We start from the raw sequence: 10,545 nt of genomic DNA, 5'->3' as shown, positions 1-10,545 counted from the left end.
ACAAGAGGCAAGGCACTGGGTGAGCGGCGGGCCTGGCCTCGGCACGCCGGGCAGGAGAGGAGCCACACGCATTCGGGAGCTCCAAAGGCATCTACCCTGTGTTGGATGCCTTTCCCAGCACCAAATCTATGAGCCAGAGCCACTCTGCTTCACACCTGAAACTATCACAACGTGGTTAATTGACTATACGCCAATACAAAGGGAAAAGCTAAAAAAATCCATGAGCCAGAGATTGTCACTTCCATTTACAGGCCAGTTAGCTTGTAGCATGGCTATCCCAGAACAACAGAGTGGCAGAAGCAGGATTTGAACCCAGGTCTGCCCGATGCCCCTTCCATAGCACCATGCATGATAGTAGAACTCATTCCACTCCAAAGGTGGAAACAAGCTAAGCAAGAGGTGGAGAAAGTGTGCACGTCCTTCTGAGACCACGGAACCATAAGCAGGTGAAGGAAGGGCCTGAATGGGAAGAGGGGGAGCTCAGAGTGTGAACTCTTCAGAAGCTCAGCTGGAAATGCTCATGGCAGAAATGCAGAACCTCAGAGCTGGGAAGGCCCAAAAGAACATTTGGCCCAGCTGAGGGGCTCAGGATCGTCCTCTACGGGAAAGGAGCTTAGCGAGTGGGTTGTTCTGAGCCATTTCTCCTGCTGCACTCAGCACAGCTCCACTCCCCTCCTCACACTGCGTTGGTAGTACTCTCAAACAAGGAAGTATGGGCACCAAGACTTCCATGGCTGAAAAATACTCGAAAACCCACTTCCCCACTCCAGTGATCTCATATAACCAACGGGAAGTTAGGACTTTCTAGTCACTTGTAAGGTCACCTAAATTGAACTTCCTAACTCTCGCTTCTAGGCTGTTTTTCCCTCTGAAGATGCTTTGAAAATAAGAAATTTCACTTTAGCAGTACTTCCATTCAGTGTAATTGTACCAACATAGCTTCTTGATAAGAAGGGCAAGGACATATGGTACCAAAAGCCTTCTTTCACTGGAGTCTACAATCCTTCCATCGTGTGGTCTACTAAAGGGAGATGTCCTTGAAAATATTTTGAAGGACAAGGCCAACCAGCATGTCCTGTGAATAGAGAGGAAGGGTGATGGGGTTCTTGGAGAATTACCAGATCTTTCTTCAAATCAGTTACTGTAGGAAAGAGAAGCAATCAATCCATCCATAGATAAGTAGCCTTAATAGTGTATGAGGCTTGGACCTCTGGACCACGCTATGGAGCAGACCTAGAGACAGCATTGCCCTAGCCCCCAGAGGCTTCCTGTTCACACACACACATACACATGAGCTTGAGGAGGACGTGTCAGACCTTCTTATCCAGCCAGCTCTCCCCAGTCCCTATGTCTGCTCACACTGAGCTAAAACCAGTCACCTTGAAGCAATGATACAATGATATCTGTTCACCAAATGCTACTGATTTATTCCTGCATCGTCCATCCCCCCGCCCCCATAGACTCTAACTCCTTCAGATTCACAATCAAAAGTCAGGGGAAGAGCATCTGCCACTTAATAAGTGCTATAAAAAGTTAGCTATTAATATTTATTATCATTATTATTATTAATAGGGACAGGATCTAATTCACCCTTCAGCTGCTTTTAAAAAAAAAAAAAAAGCACTTGAGACATTCTTGATTGCCTGCTTTCTCTCCCACTCCTCATCCAGCCCATCAGGAGATCTTTCAAAAGGCACCTGAAACTCAGCACTTCCCAGCTCCTCTACTGTACCACCTGAGCCAAGACACCCTTCTTTCTTGCCTGGCTTACTGCAAAGGCTTCTTCTTTAAAAAAAAAAACTTTGTTTATTTATATATGTATTTTTGGCTGCACTGGCCTGTGTTGCTGTGCGTGGGCTTTCTCCAGTTGCGGCGAGCTGGGTTCACTCTCACGTTGCGGGGTGCAGGTTCCTTACTGAAGCGGCTTCTCTTGCTGCAGACCACGGGCTCTAGAGCACACGTGCTTCAGTGGTTGTGGCACAAGGACGAAGTTGCCCCATGACATGGGGGATCTTCCAGGACCAAGGATCAAACTGGTGGCCCCTGCACTGGCACGCAGACGCTCAACCACTGGACCACCAGGGAAGTCCCACAAAGGACTCTTGACTTGACTCTCTTCTTCCACCCTGGCCTGTCTATTCTCAACCAGAAGCCAGAGGAATCCTGCCACAGTCTGAGTCAGCTCACGTCACTCATCCACTCTAAACCAATAGCCTCCTACCTCATCCCAAGCAAGGGCAAAGCAGCTGATACAGAGTGAGTTACTCATCCAAGGGAAAACCTGCCTGGGGTTCCCTTGCTGCACTCAGAGTGGAGCAGAGCTGGAGAGGGTCCCAGGAGTGCATCGGCTCCTAGAACTGAGAACCGAAGGACCCCAGAGCTCACCTTGCAGCCCCAGGGAGCAGACTGGAGGCACAGTGCCTCGTCTATGAGGCAGGTCTCTGCCCAGCACCTCCTCGCCCCCACCGCCAGCCTCAGCACCCGCGGACTTGGCAGCAGCTCCTCTGGCAGCCGGCCAGCTGGGCCAGGGCAACGTGAAGACACGATGGTGAATGGCCTTGCTTGGTGCCTTGCTCATTTTTCTCTCAGTGCATCAGGGCCAGAACCAGATGTCCAGGGAACCCAAGGACCGGGCTTTACCTCTGGAAATTGCTGTCTCTCATTAAGCAGCTCAAGAAAGAGGATCTGCCTGCTGTTGGCTGGGTGGGCACTTACTGCACTCAGAGTCCCTGAAATGGCACCGGCAGGGAGCCCTGGGGGCAGCCACATCAGGCCAACACAGCCAGGTACAGAAGGAAGCAGAGGCAGTGTTGGGAAAGGCTTGCTGAAATCTGCACCTCTTACTCCTGGGGCTCATCTGGCCCGTGCCTGAAAGCCCATCACTAAAGCAGCTCGCCATCCCCATGTTCAGACTAGAACACAAGGGTCACATGGGGTTAGGCGCTTGTTTACGGTCACTGGTGAACTGATACCCAGCTGGACCCAGTGGACTGCCAGTCCATGTCAGTTTCTACTGTGCCACTTGTTCTTACAGCACCTTCCTTCTCCTTGACTAAATTAGCCCAAGGACCAAAACTAGACTGAGCTCTTTGTTTGCTACGGCGATGAGTGCACAGTCAGCAGACAGCAAACGTTAAACGATGATAACAGTGTGTGAAACACAGTAAATACTGAATCACAGAGAAGGGCTCTGGCCGTACGCTATTACAAAGAAGAAAAAACTGCTGTTGGGCGGGGACAAGGGGCATGAAACCTCGGAGGGAAAACTGCCTTAGCGGAAGCAGAAGGTCTCAGTCATCCGTTCTCGCGTTCATTTATTCACGTTTCCTTGCTTAGTCATTCGACACACCTTACTGAGGACCTGCTCGATGGCAGGTGGCTTAGCAGCCTAGAATCTGGAGTGAAATGAGGCACAGGTTTGCCTTCAGGACACTCACAGTCCTTTAACAGCAGGAACTGTGATGCCGCCCTATGTCACTGCCCACGCACGTGCACATTCTCCTTTTAATGTGGCCTGGGAACCACGCAGTATCCTGCGCCACCGCCTACATCACTCCCTCAGCATGCTTGCCAGCCCTCAGGGCTTAAAACTGCTCCTCTTCCGTAGTGCATATGTACTTTCGGTCACGTCTCTCTAGAACTCTCCACCCAAACCTCGGAAGCTGCCTTCCTTCCAGTCTTTATCTCTCAGTCCAACCAGCACCTACTCAGAGAGGCCATGCTGCTCTTACCTCTTTGTGACCCCGTGGACTACACAGTCCATGGGATTCTCCAGGCCAGAATACTAGAGTGGGTAGCCATTCCCTTCACCAGGGGATCTTCCCAACCCAGGGATTGAACCCACATCACCTGCATTGCAGGTGGATTCTTTACCAGCTAAGCTACCAGGGAAGCCCCTTACCTAAAGTACTCCTCTTCAAAACTACAATTTGAAAACATCCATGTACCCCTATGTTCATAGGAGCTCTATTCACAAAAGCCAAGACACGGAAGCAACATCAGTTCAGTTCAGTCACTCAGTCGTGTCCGACTCTTTGCGACCCCATGAATCGCAGCACGCCAGGCCTCCCTGTCCATCACCAACTCCAGGAGTTCATTCAAACTCACGTCCATCGAGTCGGTGATGCCATCCAGCCATCTCATCCTCTGTCGTCCCCTTTTCCTCCTGCCTCCAGTCCCTCCCAGCATCAGAGTCTTTTCCAATGAGTCAACTCTTCGCATGAGGTGGCCCAAGTACTGGAGTTTCAGCTTTAGCATCATTCCTTCCAAAGAACACCCAGGACTGAAGCAACATAAATGTCCATTAATAGATGAATGGATAAAGAAGATGTGGTATATGTATACACAATGGAATATTACTTAGCCATTCAAAGAAGAAAATAATGCCATGTGCAAAAATACGGATAAACCTAGAGATCATACTAAGGCAGACAAAGACAAATATCATATGATATCGCTTATATGTGGAATATAAAAAAAGGTACAAATGAATTTTTTTTAATAGGACAGAAGGAGATCCACATATATAGAAAACAAACTTACGGTTCCCAAAGGGGAAAAGTGAGGGAGGGATAAATTAGGAGTTTGGGATTAACATACACACACTACCATATACAAAAAAGATAAATAACAAGGACCTACTGTATAGCACAGGGAACTATACCCAGCAGTCTGTAATAACCTATAAGGGAAGAGAGTCCGAAAATGTGTATATAAACCGGAATCACTATGCTGTAGGCCTGGAACTAACTCTACGCTGTAAATCAACTATACTTCAATGTTTTAAAGAAGATGATAAATTACTGCTCTCCATATACATCCACTCTCCACTATATCACCTTTACACACACTTTCCATGGAACTTATTACTATTAGAAATTTAGTCCATGTGTTTTCTTCAACATGCATTTAATACTTGTCTCTCCAGGATGCCTGGAACCTTATATGTCTTATTCCTGTCATATTTTCAAGTACTTGAGCATATGTAAGAGCTCAATAAAAATCAGATTGCTGATAATGAACACACATACATGTACATACACTCATACACATATCCATAATAAGGTGATGAAAGTCGTGTCCCCTCTCACAAGGAAATTAAAAAGAAAGTAAAGGTCCATTGGGACTTGATCGTGGGACGGGACTCTCCTAGCTTTGTGACCAAGACCGTCTTCAAAATGTAGTGACAGGAGCGTTGCGGAGGACAGGTATCTTGGTAGCCCTGGAAGGACAGGAAGAGGCAGAGAGAGGGGCTGGGTGGCTGCTGTCTCAGGGCGGTGAAGCCAAATGCACAAGGAGGCAGGCAGAAGAATGTCAGGCTGGGAATGTGGTTCAGACACAGTTAAGGGCACTGAATGTTTGGCAACAGGGTATACAGTCTTTTAGCATGCAGCAGGCAATCAGTGGAGTGGACTTGATCTGAGAGCTGGTCCTGAGTCCATTAAAAACGGGTCAAAGAAACAGTAGCATAACTGAGGCTCGTTCTTGAAATTCCCTGCTGATTGATTTTCCAATTGCATTTTCCCTCTCCTCTTCCCCTGCTCCCTCCATATAAACATTTCATTGAAGTCTTCAAGTCATATTACAATCAAACTTAAAGCAAAAGGGGGACTAAACGCATTTGGTCGGGAACCAAGACGATTCCCATAAAGGCAGATTATGCTGACATGATGAATATAAAATGAAACAGCAGATATTAAAGTAGGAGAATGGTGCACCATGCCTTCCGGCGGTAGACTGACTCCAATGCCTGCCTCCCTCCCAGCCCAGCGAGCTTAGTTTTATATTGGAATCATAAAGAAACCCAGGGATTGCCTCTTCACCTTTCACTGTTCTCCCCACATGGGCTACAACTCGTGAAATATTCAACAGGCTCAAATCCCCTCTACCACCCGATAAAGCCAAGTGAGAGGATCAGCCTTCATCAGTGATTCTGGAAAGACCTCTATCCTGTCTCAGCAGCCACAGATGCCTTTCAGCCTCCTGGAAAAGAAATAAAAAAATCCCGAAGGCGTGTTGTGGTTTTAATTGGCTTGTTCTTCCTAATCTATGGCACTCATTGTATTTTTATTTAATTCCTGAAGGTCATTATGAAAATAAGCAGCTCTTCTGATCACCAGCCATCTTGGTAACATCTCCCAAGTGGCTAACTAACCGGTCCTCAGATTCCACAGCACCAGCTGACCCTCCAGCAGATTATTCACAAAAGGCCAGAGAGCGCTTCTGATGAGTTTGCAAATGGTCTCTGTCTCGCTGGGGAGCAGGGTGATGGGGGGGGGGGTGTTGAGGGGGCCAGACATTATGTGGGATGAACTCACTGCCTAGGCAGAGAGAACTGGGGAAGGTAGGGACACTGACTTCACGCACCCCTGCAATTAGCTGTTCCAGCCTCCATGGGCGGTCACTTCTCTGCAGTGAGACCTGCTGACTGGGCTTGGGAAGCAGACCTCAAGTACATGCCCCTCACTGTCATCTCTACAATGTCAGTCTCTATATTGTCACCTCTATGGTGGCTGCCTTATTGCCAACCTTTATCTAATCTCTCCTGTGGACTGCTTCAGGTGGCTCTGGGCCAGTCAGGGCCTCATCTGAAAAGAGCAGAAACATAAGCTGATCGAGATGTGTTTAATAATGTGATCATTTACAAAGGCTTTGCAAATGGCAAAGGAGGACCTGGGCCTCCCTGGTGGCTCAGTCAGTAAAGAATCCGCCTATGAATGCAGGAGACTTGGGATTTGATCCCTAGGTTGGGAAGATCTCCTGGAGAAGGGAAATGGCCACCCACTCCAGTATTCTTGCCTGGAGAACTCCATGGGCAGAAGACCCTGGCGGACTACAGGCCAGGAGGTCACAGAGTCAGACACAACTTGGGGACTAACACAACACTAGCATTCTCAGAGAAACAGAAGCAAGAGAACATAAACAAACATGTCGAAAGAGACTCAATATGAAGGGCCGGCTCACATGATGATGGAGGCTAAGAAGTCCCACAGTGCACCATATTCCAGCTGAAGACCCAGGAGAGCCAGTGGTATGGCTCCAGGCGAAACCCAAAGGCTCGAGAACTAGGAGAGTCAAAGGTGTAAGTACCAGTCTGAGCTAAAGGCCTGAGAACCAAGACGAGTAACGTCAGAGGGCAGAAGATGGACGTCCTGGCTCAAGCAGAGCGCGAACCCGGCCTTCTGCCACCTTTTGGTTCTATTCGGCCCCGATGGGACTAGATGAGGCCCACCTGCACTCACAAAGGCTTTCTCCTTACTTAGTCCAACTATTTAAATGCTAATCTCTCCTAGAAACACCCTCAGAGACAAGCCCAGAAGTAATGTTTTGCCAGCACTGGAAATCCCTTAGCCCAGTCAAGTTGACAAATTAATCATCACAGGTAGGTTGAAGGTCAACCAATGATGAAGCTCCCCAGAGTTGGCAAAGCAAAGTGTTGTTACCATCCTAGGCCAGAGGGGGCAAAAGGAGGGTGGGTTATAAGACCCTAAAAGAGCCACAGCTGTAGGAAAGGGCCGCCAGGCAGCTGCTGCGACCTTCACGTAGCATAATCCAGGAAAATAACCCAAGTGCTGACAAGGCATGATCCAGCATGGAGGTCACGACTCAGCACTGAGGTCACCTACCTTCTAAAGTTAATCTCCTGCAAGTGCCTAAATATGGGCCAAGCTCACACAAACACTCAAGGGTGCTCCATACAGGTGGGCTCCCCAAGGTACACAGCAGGGAGGAAAAGCATGGGGAGTGGATCATATGGAGACTTTGGGCAAATGGAGACTTCCTAGCAACCCCAACTGGTATCCTTGCCCCCAGGCTTCCTTCCTTCCAGCCATCCCGCAAGTGGCTACCAAGATTATATGCCTAGTTTGTAAATGTGCTCATGCCATTTCTTTGCCAAAAACCATCCAATGGCTCTTGATTCCCATCAGGAAGAAAGCTAATTTCACCAGCCGGCCATCTGCATTTCTCCTCTGCCTTACCTTATTTCACACCTTTCTTTGCACTTATGTGTTAAATCTCATCAAATTCTTATGTGATCCTCCACATACACAATGTTGTTTCCTAATTCTACATCTTTGGATAGCTTTTTCAGAGTTTGGGATAGCCTGTCCTACTGAACCCCATCCCTCACTCCAGAAGACTTCCTTGACCCCCATGGAACACCCTCTTTATGTTTCCATAAAGAGGAAATATTGCATGCTGCATAAGATCACAGACTGGAGACCAACTGCTTGATTTTGAATTCCAGTTGCCCCGTGTTCAAGTTGTACGTCTTTGGAGAAGCTTTATAGCTTCTTCAAGCTTCAACTATCAAATCTGAATAACATTAATTAGTACCTGCTTCATAGGGTTGTTGTGAGAATTCAATGAGATGATACAAATAAACAAGCTTTTAACATTAATCTTGATCCTCAGGGAGCATTCTGCAGTTCCATTTCTTACACATTACTTCATATATACTGCTCTAGCATCTTATTTTCACATGGCATTTATCTATGTTAAAATGATCTGTTTATACAGCTGACTTCTCTCGCTGGACTTTGGTACAAGGACACACAACAGCTACATGAGTGTCCGTGTGACCAACACAGTGGCCAAATATAAAGAAGAAGGTTAAGTCTTTGGTGAGCTGAACTGAGTTGCCCCATATCTGAATTCAGATGGACATTCCCAGAAGACAGAGAGAGGAAATGGCAACTCAGGATGTCAATGCCGGCTTAATTTCCAGGTAACTACTCTATAGAAATTTATTCAACATCTGGCTCAAGTTTAAGCACCCTGAAGAATGCAAATGAAGAGAAAGATAGACCTTTTAACTTTCAAGGGGCTTGCATTCTCATGGAAAGGCAGAGGAAGTTTATATAGAAAATATACAATCTTAAGATTCTGTTCAGGCATAAGTATATGCATATACAGCTGGAAAGAAGTACACTGGAACACCAAGAATGGGGGGATCAGAGGTGATTTTAATCGTTATGATTCATTTTTCTCTACGCTTTCTACATGGAGTATATATTACCTCTGTAGCAGATGCAAATACATGCTCGCTTTAAAATTCATTTAGTCAACCAACCTTTTCTGAGATCTGGCATTGAGGAAGTCTATCCTCAGGAGCTCAGTCCAAGGAACAGAAAAAGCATGCTATGAGTAGCTATAAATCAAAGCAGGAAGCTTAGAGCAGAGGCTACGACTTGTGGCAGAATCCAGAAAGTATTCAGAGAGGAGTCTTACAGGATGGACAAAATTTCAACTGGTGCCCAGGGAACAGGGGGAGTTTAGGACGGAGGAGTGGCACAGAGACAAGAAGGTGGGAAGGCTGCACACATGCAGCGGGAGGATGCCCGTAGAACATGCAGAATCTTATCACTGCAGAGGACACACAGAGACTGACACAGCATTCTGTAGAGAGGAGAGTGAAAGGGGGGTTACTATCAGACTGATTATATTCTTTGCATCCAAAGATGGAGAAGCTGTATACAGTCAGTAAAAACAAGACCGGGAGCTGACTGTGGCTCAGATCATGGATCCTTATTGCCAAATTCAGACTTAAATTGAAGAAAGTACGGAAAACCACTAGACCATTCAGGTATGACCTAAATCAAATCCCTTATGATTATACAGTGGAAGTGAGAAATAGATTTAAGGGCCTAGATCTGATAGATAGAGTGCCTGATGAACTATGGACAGAGGTTCGTGACATTGTACAGGAGACAGGGATCAAGACCATCCCAATGGAAAAGAAATACAAAAAGGCTAAATAATTGTCTGAGGATGCCTTACAAATAGCTGAGGAAAGAAGAGAAGAAAAGGAGAAAAAGAAAGATATTCCCATCTGAATGCAGAGTTACAAAGAATAGCAAGGAGAGATAAGCACACCTTGCTCAGTGATCAGTGCAAAGAAATAGAGGAAAACAACAAAATGGGAAAGACTAGAGATCTCTTCAAGAAAATTAGAGATACCAAGGGAACATTTCATGCAAAGATAGGCTCGATAAAGGACAGAAATGGTATGGACCTAACAGAAGCAGAAGATATTAAGAAGAGGTGGCAAGAATACACTGGAGAACTGTACAAAAAAGAGCTTCAAGACACAGATAATCACAATGGTGTGATCACTGACCTAGAGCCAGACATCCTGGAATGTGAAGTCAAGTGGGCCTTAGAAAGCATCACTACGAACAAAGCTAGTGGAGGTGATGGAATTCCAGTTAAGCTATTTCACATCCTGAAAGATGATGCTGTGAAAGTGCTGCACTCAATATGCCAGCAAATTTGGAAAACTCAGCAGTGGCCACAGGACTGGAAAAGGTCAGTTTTCATTCCAATCCCAAAGAAAGGAAATTCCAAAGAATGCTAAACTACCGCACAATTGCACTCATCTCACGCGCCAGTAAAGTAATGCTCAAAATTCTCCAAGCCAGGTTTCAGCAATACATGAACTGTGAACTTTCAGATGTTCAAGCTGGTTTTAGAAAAGGCAGAGGAACCAGAGATCAAATTGCCAACATCCGCTGGATCATGGAAAAAGCAAGAGAGTTCCATACA

At 46.6% G+C, this 10,545-nt stretch overlaps 1 protein-coding gene across 1 annotated transcript in view; it reads right to left on the bottom strand.

The window, feature by feature from the left end:
- LOC104994778 (astrotactin-2-like) overlaps positions 1-10,545 on the bottom strand; it is a 450,679-nt gene that overhangs the window by 302,684 nt on the left and 137,450 nt on the right. The window lies entirely within an intron of this gene.

The sequence above is a fragment of the Bison bison genome, unplaced genomic scaffold (genome assembly GCF_000754665.1).
Source record: "Bison bison bison isolate TAMUID 2011002044 unplaced genomic scaffold, Bison_UMD1.0 scf7180017864266, whole genome shotgun sequence".
NCBI lineage: Eukaryota > Metazoa > Chordata > Mammalia > Artiodactyla > Bovidae > Bison > Bison bison.
The sequence above is the reverse complement of the archived record's forward strand: the minus strand, read 5'-3'. Positions and strand labels throughout refer to the sequence as shown.